This window comes from Chrysemys picta, chromosome 1 (genome assembly GCF_011386835.1).
Source record: "Chrysemys picta bellii isolate R12L10 chromosome 1, ASM1138683v2, whole genome shotgun sequence".
Lineage (NCBI taxonomy): Eukaryota > Metazoa > Chordata > Testudines > Emydidae > Chrysemys > Chrysemys picta.
The window spans coordinates 277,367,115-277,386,133 of record NC_088791.1 but is presented as its reverse complement, the minus strand read 5'-3'; positions in this window follow the sequence as shown (position 1 = coordinate 277,386,133).

The following is a 19,019-nucleotide window of genomic DNA, read 5'->3' as shown; positions in this document are numbered from 1 at the left end:
GATAAAAATTTTAATACAGAGTTGGTTTCCACATTGAAAACTTTCTTTGAATATTTTGCTATTGTTTGTGCCATAATTAGTCTAGTGACTCCCAATGTTATCCAAAGTCACATACAAGAAGCTAAGGTTTTAAATGGCTAACTCAGTTCTCTGTTTTGAACATCCCAATTCTGCAATCACACACGTGCCTTTTCAGCACACAGAAAGCTAATGTTGATTTTTTTTCAATTTAAACTGTTTAAAAAAATTAATTAAAAGAATAAATTGCACAGGTCCTCTACCAAAATTACAATAGATCCTATAATGCCATTTATTAAAATCCATGCAAAAGAAATGGAAGAGTCTTTTCTTAAGCCAGACGTTTGTAAATGTTTGTCTGCCATCTAGTGGAGTATATTCAACACAATTTCCAATTATATTTATGATTTCCTAATCTTTTTCATTCTCCTTTTTTAATTTATCAAAAGGCCTCTTCAAAAATATAGAAAATTAAAAATAAAATTGAAATCTCCCCCTCCCAATTGTTTAAAATGTAATGAAGGATAAATATCAAGTTTTGGTTGGTGTAACTACCCAATGCCATTGAATGAAAAGGTGGGGCTACACAGCCCTCTAACTTAAGTTATGTTACATCAGTTAATTTTGTGGGGATAAAGGATAGGAAAGGATGCACATGTTGAAAAGTGGGGATAGGGATAACCACATAAAACACTGTTTCTTCTGTGTCTGAAATTCTTCAGAAAATAGATCTGTATTTTGATCAGTTTAAACTTATACATTAAGGCTAATTCTGACTCATATATCTAGTGTTTAATTTTAACACCCTTACCAACAGCACAATATAATTAAAAGTCAAAGCAATTAAAAACTTGTTGAAAACCAAAGTTAACAGAAACAAAGACATCTCAGCTCACTGAGATCCCTCTGATGTGTCTCTTAATGCAAGGAGTCTCACACACTTATGCAAATAAAATCTCACTCAGACATGTGTGGACACTAGGACTGAACAAAAGCTTTCCATCAAAACTGTTTTTCAGTGGGAAATTGAGTTTTCAGCAAAACAATTTTTTGTGAAAAATCTCTGCTTTCCATGGAAAATTTTGAAATTTTATAGAAAAAAGGAACACCCCACATTTTTTGCCATGCCTTCTGCCCTCACTAAGAAAGGAGAAAGTGCTGTTATCATGGGAGTTGTAGTCCATCCAGATGGCCTGTTCCATAGAAGAGAATGAGAGAGCAAGGCACCCCAACTACAACTCCCATGAGGACTGGCAAAGTGGTTTGGAATGAAAATATTTCATTGTATGCCCAAAATATTTTGATTTTTTTGTATTTGGACAAAAACTCAAAACTTTTCATGGGGGGGAAACCCCTATATTCTGACCAGCTCCAGTGCATAGATTTTGGCACTTCTAGTAACAATTGCAAGAGCCAATGAACCTGGTAAACTAAAGTCACTTGTTTGTTTCCCTCTAAATATTAATACATAAAATGAGTATAAGATTATTTACCCACCTCATTATGTTATTGGGAAGTTTGTTTAATAAGTATTTGTAAAACAAATCCTCAGACACATGATGATATAGAAATGTCAAATACCATTTCTGCAGCAGGAAAAGAGATTTTCGGTATATGCTATAAGCAGTAGCACTGAAAGCATTAACTTACGACAGCAAATGATCTAGATGTCCAGCCTTTAGACCTCACCATCATACCAAAGGAGAAAAAAAGGAAATTGGCTGAATTTAATTGATTTTGCTTCATATAGCACATCAAGAAATGGGAATTATAGAAGCCAAGAGAAAAAGCTAACACCATCTGCAGCTTCCCAAGTGGCTTTCTATGAATATGATGGGCCATAGCAACTTCTTGGGGAAGCTGAAACTGCGTATCCAAAATAGCACAAAGTGGGACATTCTCAGTGCTGGTTTATGCCCTATGCTATTTCACGAGCTTCAGTGTGACTGCATAGAGTGTAAATCAGTGCTGAATTTGGCCCAACATGACTAAAAATACCATGGTAATTGAAAAGTCATCCACCTAGGGCAAAGAGTCAACCAGCCATTGATGGAAATGGATTGGCAGATTTAATTCTGAAGTTCTTCCAATAGTGAAGTGTACACTCCTAGGTATCATGTTAACAATATGAGCCATATTATATGTATGTGCAATGGATATTTGTATGCCCAATCCATACACACGATTATTGTTGTGGTATGCAGAAATGGATAGTTATTTATCTAACTTGTTGAGTCATTACTAAACCGTCACTGCCTTCACTCAGCACCACACAAGCCATAAAGCCAAACAAAATGTCCTACTTGAACTGGAAAAGCACTTGATTTGAAAATTATCTTTATTTGACTTCATATTTTTTAACAAATGAACGGGGATTAGTTAGATTTCTTTCTTTTTTCTATATTATCTATATTGAAGATTTATCTGGATATTTTTGCTCATACCCTTATTCAAAAGACCTGCAAGGCCACTCCAGTATCTTCCTTTAAATCGTTCCTTAAAACCCACCAATACTACAAAACACTTGATGATAGTTAGGCAGCTGGTGTGCTGTGACCACTGCTTATTCCACTGTTTATAATAGTTTTACTGTCCTTTTATGCCCCACCCCTGTCTGTCTGATCTGTCTGTCATGCTTACTCATTATCTCTAGTATTAAACTTAGGGCATGTCTACACTGCCCCACAGTCCAAACTACAGAGGTCTGAACAGCAGTGCGAACAAAACTGCTGCGCTGTAACTCCCCTGTGTGGATGCTGTGGGTGCGAACTTCACCAACTGCAGTTAAGAAGAACTGGGTGGAATGTTCGATGGGCATTATTGGCAGGGACGGCACATGATGGTCTATAGCTCAATGCACTCTCACTAAATCTGCAACCTTCAAGGATAAGAGATCTTAAAAGTTAAAGGAGTTTCACTTGTGTGCTCACCAGACATGCCCTAATGAACTAAGAGCCAGGAGTGGGAATCCTATACAGACGGTATCTTTAGAGAAACACAACATCATAACTGACACCTTTCCACAGAAGGCAAACCATGACACAAGTGCAGCTGTTGTTTAATTAGACCAGTGGTTCCCAAACTTTAACAACCTGTGAACCCCTTTCACTAAAATGTCAAGTCTCGCGAACCCCCTCCTAAAAATGAATATTTCCAGGGATTTTCTCCTTTACCTGAGTATAAATTATAAAAGCAGTGATCTTGGAAATATAAAATTTGTTTTTATGACATGCTTATTACACACTATTTGTTATTAATTATTAGTTATCATTACAGTATTTTTATTGCATTATGAAAACGGCAACACTCTTCCAAGATCTCACTTTTGTAGCTTGTATCACTTTGAATAAGCCTGTTATAAGACAAGGCTCCTATGTTTCAGATGTGAAACATCATGAAGGCATTTAAGAAGCCAACTCAAAGAGTTCCTCCTACACAAGCATTCAGGTCTTGAGCAGTCCAGGCAAACAATGCACGTTACAACAAAGCTTAAAATTGTTCATAATAATTTTAAAAACAATACTAGCTGCCTATATAATTTTAAAAACAGCAAAAAATATCCACCTCCCTTTCCATTTCTTATAAGGAGTCTTGAAGTTTAAATCTCCTCAGTGTGATAGCAATGCTTGCTTTGATCTGCTTAGCTCTTGGAAGTCCAGGGGCTCCAGGCTGCTGGCCCCATGCTGCCCAGGATCCCTAGGGACATCTCTGACCGCCATTAGAGAATTTTTTCCCAAGAACCCCCTGTAACATTTTGCGAACCCCCAGGGGTTCACGAACCCCAGTTTGGGAACCACTGAATTAGACTGAGCATGTGGCTTGGGAGTCAGGAGATGTGGCTTGTTTCCAGCTCTGTGACCTTAATCTCTCTGTGCCGCAGTTTCCCATCTGTAAACTGGGGATGACTATATTTACCAGAGGAGGCTGGGGCCCAAAATAAACAATGGAGCTGGTATTAGAACTTCCCTTTCATCCTTCCACAAGGTTTCACTGGTCATTTTAACCTCAGGGGCAGAGAAGCTCCTGTTCATTTCAGCTACAATGACAATTCACTAGATTGTCACAGGTGGTTGGCTACAGTATAAAACCCTCATGACTTGAATGTGCAGCTTGAATGTCGCCAAAGGCTTTGGTGGCGTGATAAGATTGCTTATGATGGCTACAAATAGCCAGAATATATCCGGCCAGAACCCTAAGGACCTAGCTACAGATTGATCCAGGTGGCACTAGAGCTACAAAGAGGCTACATCCCTTTGGCGGGTAGTGAAGACATACCCTTAGGAGTAGGCATGGGGCACACTCTGTTCCCTCAGGCAGAGCAGAATGTAGCAGCCTGCCTGCTTAGTGAATTGTTCCCATTGTCTTTGTGAATTCCCCCAGGAGTATAAAACAAGTGTAAAAGTTTTAAAGCTCCTTTACTTTGCCAGAGTGGTGTAAAGGACAATATGGCCTTATAAATGCTTATGGTGCTTTAATGATTAAAACTGGTTTAAATTTTTGGACTGAAAAAATTTCCTATCAAAATCTGCTCCATGAACTATTTGCTACTGACCTTTCTAGGGATGGTCAGTAGCCAATATAAATTGTCAGTTTCATTTCCCAGCCCTCACTTGCTCTTCAGTTGTTTATGATTAAGGCTAAGATTTTGTCATGGTTATTTTTAGTAAAAGTCATGGACAGGTCACAGGCAATAAACAAAAATTCACAGAAGCCGTGACCTGTCTGTGACTTTTGCTGCTGCGGCTCCATGGTTTCCCCAAACCACTGTGGTGGCTGGGAGCTATGGGGTTCCCCTTCCGACAAGGGGGCTGGGAGATCCAGGGTGACCATATTTCCCAAAGAGAAAATGGGATACCCCAGCCACTTGCCCGAGGCATCCCCCTCCCACCATGCAAGGCTGTTGCCTGTTGCTGGAACCCTGAGGAGGGCCTCCTCAGGAGTCTGTCACCTGTCACTAGAATTTTGCAGGGGGCCCCGTCACTTGTCGCTGCTGTCGCCCGTTGCTGGAACCCTGACTGGCTGCCAGCTCCAGAGTCCTGCAGCCCCTGGGGCTGAAGCAGAGAATGTCAGGGAGGTCTCTGGAAGTCAAGGATTTCGTGACTTCCATGACCTCTGTGACATAAACGCAACCTTATTTATGATGTAACACCATGCATATGGCTAGATATATTTGTTGACTAATAACTAGAAATAAAGGGTCAAACCTACCTACATTACTATTTGGCAAGCGGGTTTGGGGATTTCCTCCAATGCTCCCAACTCCCATCCTCCATCATTGTATTGTAGTTTAAATAAGTTACTGAAATAATTGAAACCGGAGAGATTATATTGTGTTATTTTGGCAAACAAAATATGCAGATGTTTGCAGAATTTTGAAAGATTGTGTGCAGAATTTTTAATTTTTTGGTGCAGAATTTTTAATTTTTTTTGCACAGAATTCCCCCAGGAGTACTTAAGTGCAGGGACACCTTAGGGCAGCACTCATTAAGTTCAATGCTGATGGGACCTGTTCATGGCTGCCAAAGGCACCAGCTCACTTACTGTAAAAGCGCCGAAGAAGGCAACAGTGAATGCTGCCCTGAATAAAATGGCCTCCCTCCCACAGCTGCATACCCACAGTAGAGTCTTTAATAATCCTGTCAGGGTTTCCACCATTAGGCATAACCTGTCAGCCCTCCTGCAACCACCCCTCCTGGGTCATCCTCCTAAAAGCTTCTGTATTACAAAATGCCTACATGGGTCTGGGAAACCCGCCAGCCTACTCCCATAGGACAGGCTCAATAGCCAGCCAGAGATAGTGGAAGGAGTCAACCCACAGTAGGTCAAAGACACTGCATATCACATGACCTGGTATATATAGATATGGGCCACTCACGACAAAGCCCTCCCTGTGCCCTTCTTTCCATGAACTCTGTAAGGCTGGTTTATAGGACCTCAGATTCCCCAGGGCAACCAAATCCTAGATTTGTCCCACAGCTGTCATGAGTGAAGGGTCCTGAATTGTTGGGGCATCACCCACGAATCTCTGCTGGCAAGCAGGCCAAGTTCCCAGAATCTGTTGTCCTGAAATTGAGATAGAGCACCAGCAACACCATTATCCACTCCCAGGACAGGCACTGCATGAAGAAGGATGTCAAACGGAGACCTTCACCAGCTTCATTACCCAAGCAGTCTTAGCCAACTGTCTATTTACAATATAAACCATGAATTAGTTGTTGCACCAGAAACAGACTTTTTTGTTCTGAAAGTTCTCTCTCCAAATAGTGACTGCCACCAGTATGGGGAGGAGGGGAATCAAGGAAGGTGATATCTCTTGTAGTTCACTGAGCACCCAGTTTTCTGGCTATCTCTGTGCATACATTTCACATTGAAAGTAAACCCCAAAACCTATGCCTCTGAGATGTTGGACTGTGGACTAGTCATTCAAGACTCAGTTGCAGGCAAACTCCATATTGAAATTCCCATTAAACTCCCAGGAATCTTTCCCACACTTCTAAATCTTCCCTCATTTCCCTCATCATGCTCATAATGTGGTGAGGTTTTTGCACTCCAGAGGAGGCCAACACAAGATGGGGCACAGAATGCCCAACTGGGAACCATTGCCTGACATGCAAAATGTAAGTGTCCCATGACCACTGGTAGGTCCTTCCATTTAATTTTTTTTGCCCCTTTGAGTGCCCTGACTGAGTTCAGCTTCTCTGCAAGTAACCTAGAAAAACCCTGAACTGTGTCCAGTTCAATGCTCAGGTATGTTAAACTTTGGGTAGAGCCTTCCGTCTTCTCCGTTGGGGAGGTGGGGGAGCTGAGGCACTCAGCTAGGTTCTGGAACACCTGAAGCAAGTACACACAGTTACTTATCCCTAATTTTCCTGCAATAAGTCATCAAGATAGTGCCGCACATGATGCAGGCCAGGCTTGCATACAATCGCCCACTCCAATATGGAGCTGAATCTTTCACAAGCAGCACATGACACTGAGCATCCCATGGGCATGGCTTTATCAGAATCGTAGTGGCCCTCAAACTGAAACCCAACCAAGTTAAAAATTCCTGGCATACATTGGGAGTGACCAAAATGCAGACCTGATGTTGCAGCTAGCTAACATCGGCCCAGGGCCACGCTTCTTAACCATGGCTACCTCAGCACCAAATGAGGAATATCTTTCTGAACACAGCTGGGGGGTCAATAGAGTCATTTACTAATGAGCCCCCAAAATAGGAAAAGTGATGGATAAGCCTGTATTACTCCTTCACCTTCTTTGGGACCTCACCCAGGGGAGATATATGTAATTCTGGCATTGGAAGGCACGGGACGGGGACTGCCACTCTCCCTGTTGCCACTTCCATGGTGATCTTTGCCCTCACTATATGCTTGAAGCCTTTAATAGACTTTAAGTTCTCTGCACAGGAATGGCACCTCACTCCCTCATATGGGATTTGAAAATGGGCTGAAAATCCATTTAATTAATAAACTGCATCTTTTTTGTTGGGGTAGTTCAATAACAAATTCCATAACACCTCTATCTTAATTGGAGCAGAAGCCGTCCCCTGTAGCATCTCCTGAAGCACTGAGTCCTTGCTGACTCACTTTCCTACTGTTGGAATCATCCTTTGTCCCCAGGATAGGAGAGGGCACTATGCTGACCCCTGCACCTCGTACTGCAGTGTTTACACTTGCATTGGGTGTGAAAACATTTCCCATTCATAGAATTATAGAATATCAGGGTTGGAAGGGACCTCAGGAGGTCATCTAGTCCAACCCCCTGATCAAAGCAGGACCAATCCCCAACTAAATCATCCCAGCCAGGGCTTTGTCAAGCCTGACCTTAAAACCTCTAAGGAAGGAGATTCCACCTAGGTAATCTATTCCAGTGTTTCACCACCCTCCTAGTGAAAAAGTTTTCCTAATATCCAACCTAAACCTCCCCCACTGCAACTTGAGACCATTACTCCTTGTTCTGTCATCTGGTACCAGTGAGAACAGTCTAGATCCGTCCTCTTTGGAACCCCCTTTCAGGTAGTTGAAAGCAGCTATCAAATCCCCCCTCATTCTTCTCTTCTGCAGACTAAACAATCCCAGTTCCCTCAGCCTCTCCTCATAAGTCATGTGCTCCAGACCCCTAATCAGTTTTGTTGCCCTCCGCTGGACTCCCTCCAATCTTTCCACATCCCTCTTGTAGTGTGGGGCCCAAAACTGGACACAGTACTCCAGATGAGGCCTCACCAACGTCGAATAGAGGGGAATGATCACATGCCTCGATCTGCTGGCAATGCCCCTACTTATACAGCCCAAAATGCCGTTACCCTTCTTGGCAACAAGGGCACACTGTTGACTCATATCCAGCTTCATGTTCACTGTAACTCCTAGGTCCTTTTCTGCAGAACTGCTGCCTAGCCATTTGGTCCCTAGTCTGTAGCAGTGCATGGGATTCTTCCATCCTAAATGCAGGACTCTGCACTTGTCCTGGTTGAACCTCATCAGATTTCTTTTGGCCCAATCCTCTAATTTGTCTAGGTCCCTCTGTATCCTATCCCTACCCTCCAGCATATCTACCACTCCTCCCAGTTTAGTGTCATCTGCAAACTTGCTGAGGGTGCAGTCCACACCATCCTCTAGATAGGGATCGGCAACCTTTGGCCCGCGGCCCACCAGGGTAAGCACCCTGGCGGGCCGGACCGGCCCGTCCACCCGCCACGTCCGCAGGCTCGGCCGACCGCGGCTCCCACTGGCCGCGGCTCGCCGTCCCAGGCCAATGGGGGCTGTGGGAAGCGGCGGCAGCCAGCACATCCCTCGGGCCGTGCCACTTCCCGCAGCCCCCACTGGCCTGGGACAGCAAACCGCGGCCAGCGGGAGCCGCGATCCACCAAACCTGCGGACGCGGCAGGCAAACAAACTGGCCCGGCCCACCAGGATGCCCATCCTGGCGAGCTGCATGCCAAAGGTTGTCGATCTCTGCTCTAGATCATGAATGAAGATATTGAACAAAACCAGCCCCAGGACCGAACCTTGGGGCACTCCGTTTGATACCAGCTGCCAACTAGACATGGATTGTTAAATGCAAAATTAACATTCACTTTTATCTCCACATTTTGAAGCCGAGGTTTTAGCACAGGCAACCTGCTGTCTGTGAATGTCAGCTGGGTGGGGAGATAAGGAGTCATACACACCAGCTAAAGTTCCTGGTCCATTTTACCCCAGGGTAATTCAGGATCCTCTGTTGCCCTCTATCTAAATTCTCTGCCATACCTTAACCATGCTACGCTACCATATGTAGCATAAGCCTTTGCTATTAAATCCTTGTACTTGAACAAGGAAATACACCTCTTGGGGCTCCTCACACAAATTATATTTGTATAAATGCAATAGGTTGTGGACTAGTTTTCAAGAGTTTGTGGCACCTTAGGTCATCAGAGTTTGTCCTTGTCTTTTCTGTTCTCTTTGCCCCCTTCCTCTGTCTGCTCTTCCCTAAACAGTGAGGTAAGTAAATCCATGAACTCCCCCTTCCAAATCGTTTCCTTAACCCCTATAGACAGATCATTCTCCAGGGTCTGATCAGATCCCGCATATGATCCCCAGGAACTTAGCTGTCGTATCTCTCACCTGTGTTTCCTTAGGAATGCTGCTGCCTGGCAACAGGGGGTTCCTCCCTGATAGCTGTGTATCCCTTTGTGAGATATCAGTCCTGCCCCAAACCTCTGACAGTGCTACCCCTTTGTCTGAAGCACTTGCTTTCTCAGGCAGGCTTCCCAGACTGTGTCAGGAGTAAGGCTCCTCAGTACTCGACACCCTAACGCTCCAGAGCCACATGTGACTCTTCAGAAGTTAATATGTGGCTCTTTGTACAGGCACTGACTCCAAGGCTGGACCTTGCTCATGAGCACCAATGCTTGCAATCTCCTCCTTCATTATCTCGGGCCACTGGCAAACACCACTGACATATCCCAAGGAGACTCACTGGATACTGGGTGGATTATGGGAATGAAGCCTAGGCCCAGGGACTGTCATTCACTCCTCATTATCCTTATCCACCTCAATAAGACTCTGTCCCTTGCTATCGTCTGGGCTTAGGATGACCAGATGTCCTGATTTTATAGAGACAGTCCCAATATTCAGGGCTTTGTCTTATATAGGCACCAACTACCCCCAACCCCATGTCCCAATTTTTCACACTTGCTACCTGGTCACCTTATCAGGGCTTCTCTACACTTATAGCGCTGCAGTGGTGGCACAGCCCTGCCGTCAATATAGCATTATCTACACTGGGAGTTAGGTAGGTATAACTGCGTTGCTCAGTGGTGTGGATTTTCCATGCCCCTGAGCAATGGAGTTATACCAACATACGTTTGTTGTAGGGCTGTAGATTAATCACAGTTAACTCACGTGATTAACTAAAAAAAATTAATCGCAATTTTAAAAAATTATAGTGATCACACTATTAAACAATACCAATTGAAATTTATTAAATATTTTGGATGTTTCAAATATATCGATTTCAATTACAACACAAAATACCGTGTCCAGTGCTCACTCTATATTATTTTCATTACAAATATTTGCAGTCAAAATGATAAAAGAAACAGTATTTTTCAATGTACCCCATACAAGTACTGTAGTGCAATCTCTTTATCATGACAGTGCAACTTACAAATGTAGGGTTTTTTTGTTATATAACTGCACTCAAAAACAAAACAATGTAAAATCCTAGAGCCCACAAGTCCACCCAGTCCCTCTTGTTCAGCCAATCACTAAGAGAAACAAATCTATTTACATTTACGGGATACAATGCTGCCCACTTCTTATCCACAATGTCACCCGAAAGTGAGAACAGGCGTTCACATGGCACCGCTGTAGCTGGTGTCACAAGACACCTACGTGCTAGATGTGCCAAAGACCCACATGCCCCTTCATGCTTCGGCCACTGTTCCAGAGGACATGCTTCCATGCTAATGATGCTAGTTAAAAAAATAATGCATTAATTAAATTTGTGACTGTACTCCTTGGGGGAGAACTGTATGTCTCCTGCTCTGTTTTACCCGCATTCTGCCATATATTTCATGTTATAGCAGTCTTGGATGAGGACCCAGCACATGTTGTTCATTTTCAGAACACTTTCACTACAGATTTGACAAAATGCAAAGAAGATACCAAAGTAAAATTTCTAAAGATAGCTACAGTACTCAACCCAAGATTTAAGAATCTGAAGTGCCTTCCAAAATCTGAGAGGGACGAGGTGTGGAGCATGCTTTCAGAAGTCTTAAAAGAGCAACACTCTGATGTGGAAACTACAGAACCCAAACCACCAAAAAAGAAAATCAACCTTCTGCTGGTGGCATCTGACTCTGAAGCATGTTCATTTTCATTATCTGTCCGCACTGTTTTGGATCGTTATTGAACAGAACCCATTATCAGCATGGACACATGTCCTCTGGAATGGTGGTTGAAGCATCAAGGGACATATGAATCTTTAGCGCATCTGGCAAATAAATATCTTGCAATTTCAGTTACAACAGTGCCATGCAAATACCTGTTCTTACTTTTCAGGTAAACAAGAAGCAGGCAGCATTATCTTCTGCAAATGTAAACTAACTTGTTTGTCTGAGTGATTGGCTGAAGAAGAAATAGGACTGATTGGACTTGTAGATTCTAAAGTTTTACATTGTTTTATTTTTTTTAATGCAGGCATTTTTTGTACCTAATTCTACATTTGAGATTCCACTACAGTACTTGCATGAAGTGAAGTGAAAAATATTATTTTTGTTTTTTACAGTGCAAATATTTGTAATAAAAAATAAAAATAAAGTGAGTATTGTACACTTTGTATTCTGTGTTGTAACTGAAATCAATATATTTTAAAATGTAGAAAACATCCAAAAATATTTTAAAAAATGGTATTCTATTATTGTTTAACAGCATGATTAGTCATGTGATTAATTTTTGTAATCGCTTGACAGCCCTAGTTTGTAGTATAGACCAGGACTCAAACTCACCCTTTTTGTGCCTCCCAGAGACCTCTTGTACAAGGTTCAAGATCCCATCAGGGAGGAATGGACTTCTCTCACATCACCAACTGCAAAGTGAATTTGTCCTAGCAAAGGTCCTGGATCCGACCCATCTGCTCCCCTTGTCCTGTGACTCTTCTTTCACGTCAGTTTCAGACTATTGATCCTCCCTGATCTCTACTCCTGAGAAGACTGAGGACATCCTTCCCCAAGGCGCAACAATCTCACACTCAGAATTCTTGGGCAAAGCTGCCTGAATGAACCATCAGCCACCTCTAAGGCGACCTCTCTCAGTACCTCCAATAGGGCAGGGCTAGGTCCCTCAAATGCTTGCCGAAGGACAACCTTACCACCTATATTCTAACCCTCACTCTAACCCCAGGGGAGGGGAAGGGACTAGGTGTTCTGTCTCACTTCCTCAGAGTAACTCCTGGTGCAGGCACCCACAAACCTGCTGGTTGTTCTCTTAGCTGAAGCCCCACCAGCCCTTCCCCTTCCCTCTCCTGAAGTGGGACAAGGAGGGAGGCTTAGCAAGACATAAGGAGCCATGTGCTTCTATGGCAGCTGCAGCACTTCCATGGCATCCCCTTTCCCAGGCAGGAGGGGTGGGGTGGGGCAGTGGTGACAGATGCAACCCTCAAAGTCCTGCCCTGACTCATCACGGCTACCGCAGCAGCACCATGTGTCCTCTGCCTCCCTCACCTTGAGTAGGGAGGGTGGGGGGAGAGAGTCAACATGAAATCCCTCCCTACGGGGGTTCATCCTCTGGTAGAGGGCAGAGCCCGCATGCTGTGGGGCTGGGATCTGACCCCTGCAGTGGGGCAGAGACACCTCCTTCCCTTCCCCCTGCTGAGGCAGACCTGATACCTCTAGGGAGAATGGCCCCAAAATCCTTAACTTTAACTCCTCTGCATCCTGACCACAACTGCTGCTGCTGTGGGGTTGGTGAATAAGCTGCTGGAATGGAGCCAAAAGAGGCTCCACATGGCCAATACTCCAGGTTAAATCCCTGGAGCTGGGAGATGCAAACAATTGGCACTCCTTTTCCCTCAACTGGCTGATTTGTGCCAGTCTCTTTAAAGGGGTGGGGAAGAGCTACCTGGTGTACCTCAGCTAGAGTCTCTCACTATAAGGCATTGTTAACTGATAAAAAAAATGTAGGGCACCCCACCTATACCCTACCAAGGGCTCAAGGCATGACCTGGTCAATTTTGGTACCTGCCGTTTCCCACAGGGCTCAGGGCTCTACAGGTCTGCGGAACCTTTTCCCAGTGAGAGAGCCTTACACAGTTGTGCTCTAAACATCTATTTATTAACAACAGACACAGAATACATATACCAAGCAAATCTCTTATGCTCACCACTCCCAATATACAGACAAAATTAATCTGATGGCCAGTCAGGATCCTCTCGTCTGGGGGTTTCCGGCAACGCCCCTGCATGTCATGGTCATGCAGAGGGGTCAGTTTGTTTGTGCAGATGATCAGCATATATTCACTAGTCAGAGCTTATCTTATCTATTGTACCAATTCTTGGGGTCTTCCTGTTTCCTCCCTAAACTTCCCAATGCCTAGGTGTCTCTACTTTACCACCCTTGGTGTTAGAACTCTTGTTAGGGGCATTCCTGAGGTGGGGGCACTTTAGCAGCAGTGGAGCATTTTTTCCCTTAATTTTAGTGGTGAAATCCCCGAGTTTCACCCAAGGCTGGTTTAGTATGGGGTGAGTTAAATCTCAGGCATACAGCATGTTCTCTAATTCTCTAATCATTCTGGTGGCTCTTCTCTGAACCTTCTCCATTTATTCAACATCTTTCATAAATTGCAGACACCAGAACTGGACACAGTATTCCAGCAGTGGTTGCACCAATGCCAAATACAGAGATAAAATAACCTCTCCGCTTCCACTTAAGATTCCCTACAAGGCTACAATGAAAATAAAAATAAAGAGTAAGGGCTTGAGAACCTTTATATCATTCCTTGCTCTGCTGTGTTTTGTAATTATGTGAAATATGAGACGATATTATAAAATGTTTTCTTAAAACTGGAATTCATTGTGCATTCTGTTTTTTAAATAAGATCACAGTATATAATTTTGGGTGTGTTTGCTGGGATTCCATCATTTGTGTTCCTTTTTTATATTTAGAATGAAATCCTTGGTAAAGGGACAGCACATGGAAGCCACCAATCCTGCAGAGGCTTAACATTGAAGTCAACAGGACTACACATTCTGTATAAACTTAGACACACACATAAGACTCTGTAGGCCTAAAACTTCATAACTTACACTAACATTTAAAATAAAAATAAATAGGAAATAATAATTTATTACACTGGGATGTGGTAGAACTCAGCGAAGGAGTAAATCCAGCCCCTCATCTATAGGGGCTGAAGCCTGCAAGCTGCTGAGCATGCTCAACTCCCACTGGTTTCCATGGGGGTTAAGGATGCACAGCACCTAGTATGATTAAACCCTGGCTGCACAGGGTCATAGAATCATAGGCTTAGAAGGGATCACGAGGGCCCTCTAGTTTAACCCCCTGGCAAGATGCAGGATTTGTTGTATCTAAACCATGCAAGACAGATGGCTATCCAGCCTCCTTTTGAAAACCTCCAGTGAAGGAACTTCTACAACCTCCCAAGGGAGTCTCTTCCATTGTCCTACTGTTCTTTAGTTTTCCTGAGATTTTATCTAAATCTGCTATGCTGTAGTTGCCTCTTCTACTACCCTCTGTGGCGCAAGAGAACTTTTCTCCATCTTTTTTATGGCAGCCTTTCAACTATTTTACTCTTAATCTCCTCTTTTTTCCCCTTACCTAAGTGTTGCATCTTACATTTGGCTTTGTTGAATTTACTGTCTATAGCCCAGTTCTCCAATTTATCAAGCTCCCTCTGAATTTTAGCTGTCTCCTCCAAAGTGTTGTCCCCCCCTCGCAGTTTTGTGTCATCCACACATTTGATCATTATGCTCTTTATTCCTATGTCCAGGTCATTAATAAAGATGTTAAACAACACTAGACCCAGAACAGATCCCTGTGGAACCCAACTTGAAACCTCCCTCCAATCTGACATAATTCCATTAATGGTTACTTTGCAGTTGTTTAACCAATTATGTATCCACTTAATGGTGGTTCCGCTGAGACTGCATTTCTCCTGCTTACTTATAAGAATGTCATATGGAACTGTGTCAAAAGCCTTGCTGAAGTCCAAGTATATTATGGACAACGCTCCCCCTATCCACCAAACCAATCACCCTGTCAAAGAAGGAAATCAAGCTGGTTTGGCATGATTTGTTCTTGGTAAATCCATGCTGGTTGCTAGCGATTACCCCTTCGTCCTCCAGGTATTCACAAACGGAATGTTTTATACATTGCCCTGGTAGCTTCCCAGCTATTGAAGGCAGGCTGACTGGTCTATAGGTCCCTGGCCCCTCCTTTTTAAAGATGGGCACTATATTAGCCCTTCTCCAGTCTTTCGGGGCCTCTCCCGTCATCCATGAGTTTGCAAATATTATTGCCAGTGGCTCCAAGATTTCTTCAGCTAATTCCTTCCAGACCCTGGTGTGAATTGCATCGGATCCTGCTATCTTGAATTCAGATTGGTCAGATCTCTGACATGTCCTTTACTTATGCTGATCTGCATCCCTTTCCCTTTATTGTCTATGATAACTTTGCTAGTTGTCCAGTGATAGGTTATTTTTTGTGAGAAGACTGAAGCAAAGTAGGCATTGAACAGCTCTGCCTTCCTATCATCCTCCATTACCAGCTCACCTTCCCCACTGAGCAGTGGACCCACACTAGCCCTGCTCTTTCTTCCCCCCCCCCCGATATATTTGAAGAACCCCTTCTTGTTGTCTCCAACATTCCTTGCCAGCTGTAACTCATTCTTTGCCTTGGCTCTCCTGATTATGTCCTTACACGCTCACACCATTCTCATGTATACTTCCTTGGTGACATGCCCTTCCTTCCATTCCAAAAGTAGAGCAATTTAAAGCAAGGTTTAGTCCTCTGCAGGATTTAAAGGAAAAGTTCAGTATGTGCAAACTGTTTGCAGCATCAGAGGCTAAAATTGTATTTTTATTAAACGCTTTCTCTAGTGGCATAAAATCGTATTCACTTGAAACAAAACGGATTTGGTGCTAACAATAAAAGTTGTTTAGACTTTTAAAACATTAACCAGGTTATTTTGAATTTTATTACACACATTGACCAACATTTCAAAAATAGGAGCCTACTCTTAAACTCTTGAACGTATATTTGGGGAGTTAAAGTTTGAATTTTCAAAAGCATCAAAGTAGTTTAGAATCATGGAGAAGCCTCCTTGAAACACTTCTTCTGGACTTGAGAGAGTTCAGTATATTGGATTTATGCTGCAATGCTAATGAGGCCATGGACTTTTTTTTTCAGCATAGATGAGGACTTCAACTGTGAAATTGCTCCATAGAAAAAAATCTCGATCTAAAATCTGAAATTCTACCAACAATTAGGAAACTAAAGAAACAAATACAAAACACCAACTTTAGCAAGCTAAGACTAAAGTGAGAAATACTAAACTAACAATGTATAAATAAAAAACTATTTTTAAATTTAAAATTGTGATATTTTGGCTTTTAAAAAAAAAATCATGATTTTTATCTACCCTGGTTTCCTGACAGTGGAGTCAGTATAGGTCCATCGAACAGAGAGGACTGAGGAGAATGAATGTATATGGGGGCTACATGGTATATTCTGCAATGGTTGATTGCATTTCAGCAAGAGGAGAGTCAGGGACCTACAGGGAACAATGTTATGAGTAGGGCCCTACCAAATACACAATCCATTATGGCCAATTCCAGAGCCATAGGATTTGAAAATGTTTAAATCTGAAATTTCACAGTGTTGTAACCGTGGGGGTCCCGACCCAAAAGGGGATGGAAGGTGGCAAACCTGTGTGTGTGTGTGTGTGTCAGGGGATTGTCACCCTCACTTCTGTGCTCCCTTCAGAGCTGGACTGTCCCTCCCCTGCCCAGTGAGAGCTAGGAGCCCCATTTGCTGGGGCGCTCCCAGCAGCACAGGAAAGATTTGACACAACTCCACAAGAACTCCTCCAGCTGCAGGAACCTCTGGGGCTGCTTCCCAGTCCCAGAGTGTCCTGCAGCAGAGGGAGGCACCCGGAGGTGGGGCTCCTCCCCACCCCAGAGCAGCTGTGCAGGTCAGGGACAAGTACTCTCCCTCCCCTGCCCAGCCGGAGCTAGGATCCCACTTTGGTGGGGCGCTCCCAGCAGCATAGGGAAGATCCTACTCTGAATAACTGGAGTGAGTGCTACCTCACAAATATGGTCCTTAATGCCTACAAAGTGCTTTGGAAATGTAAAACACTAAGTATAATTAATATTATTGTTCAACTCTGCTTAAACAGAGAAAAGCTTTTGTAGATGTAAAATTAAAAATGCACTGCTCATATTGAAATTTTGACCATCTAACTGACCCTCATGACTGTCACTCATACAATGTTGTACTTTTAGTTGTAGCTGTGAGGAACCTTGTACCAGTCACAGAACTTAGCATAACATAGATAGAGAAAGACAACAATACAGCTGCAACTACCGTGGACTGAAATGTCTGAAAATATATGCATGAACAAAATTGCATTTAGATTGTTCATATTACATTTATAAAAGTATTGGTTTGTTTTTAAGCAGGCTAAGGACACACAATGATTAAAAGGTCTTTTTTTCTCTCACTGGTAATGGTAGTTTTATTTGCAATATGTATGCCACAATTCAGGAAAACTGCATCTCACCTGTATTTCTCCCTCTATGGTCCACCAAGAGCACCCAGTCCCAGCTCCTCAGCTGTGACTTCTCTTTGGCAAAGACCTTCGTCTTTCTGTCTCTTGACTGAGCTTTTTCCAGGCTACATAGTTCCCTACCAACACTGATATTCCCAACAAGCCAGCCAGCCCGAACAAGCCAGCCTCTGCACTTTGTTCATAGACGGAGAAGACAAAGCAATATAATTACTAGCAGTTATGAGTTAACACACAGCTCTTTATAAGCCCCTTATTCTTAAGGTGAACATGTTACAAAGAAGACATGTTTAAAAGAACCTACATGCATTCTCATAAGCATGCCAGAGATCACCCACAAAGTTCATCAAGGGCTCTGCTAGGGATCAGTCCTTCAAACCCCTAAAGGTGTTTTTCTATGGTTATAAGTTTGTAACAGCATTAGCTCAGAACAACCAATCACGAATAGTACAGTCTTTCCTTTAGACAGCTTAGGATTTTGATCTGTCTCGTGCAATAGATGAGCAGACAAAGGTCCCCTCTTCAGGGCACAGCTTCAAAAGGCTGGGTTTTTGCACAACTGGGGGAAGGAAGGAATTTTAATTCACCTCCCCCTAGATATTTCCCAGGAAATACACTTCATACATATTCTCCCAAAAGACCATTTGTGTCTGCCACATTGTTCAATATAGTCCTTTGATCATCCAGGCCTTTAACAATACATAACCTTTGCATTTAAACAATGAATTACAAAGATACCTAAACTTAATTCAATAAGGTAGGAAATTGTTATATCTGTCACAGTATATACCTAGAATTATAGAAGTCCAATTTGAATGGGATACTATTACATGGCTCTGTGGGACCTGGGGATGAAGTAATCTGTCAGCAAGGTGCTGGAAAGCACCTGTCTTCTCTATTCCTGACTGCAGACCTATCAGAGCTGGTGTTTTGGGCACGCTGCCATTTTTTGTGAGAAGCTTGTGAGAGTGTAAGCCACAGAGTGTCACAGTTGTTTAAATTCATTGGAGGACTGGGATCAGATTCTGAAGTCAGTCTCCTGAAGTGGGCAGACAGAAGCTGTTCAGATTAGAACTGATATGGAGGGAGTGGAAGCTCAGGTATTTAAATTTAAAACATTCTGTAGGATTACTCTTCCAATCTAGATGTAATTTCATGTTAGAGACCGTCAAGATAGACCATAGATGCCAGTCTCCAGAAACTCCATTCCCACAACCTCT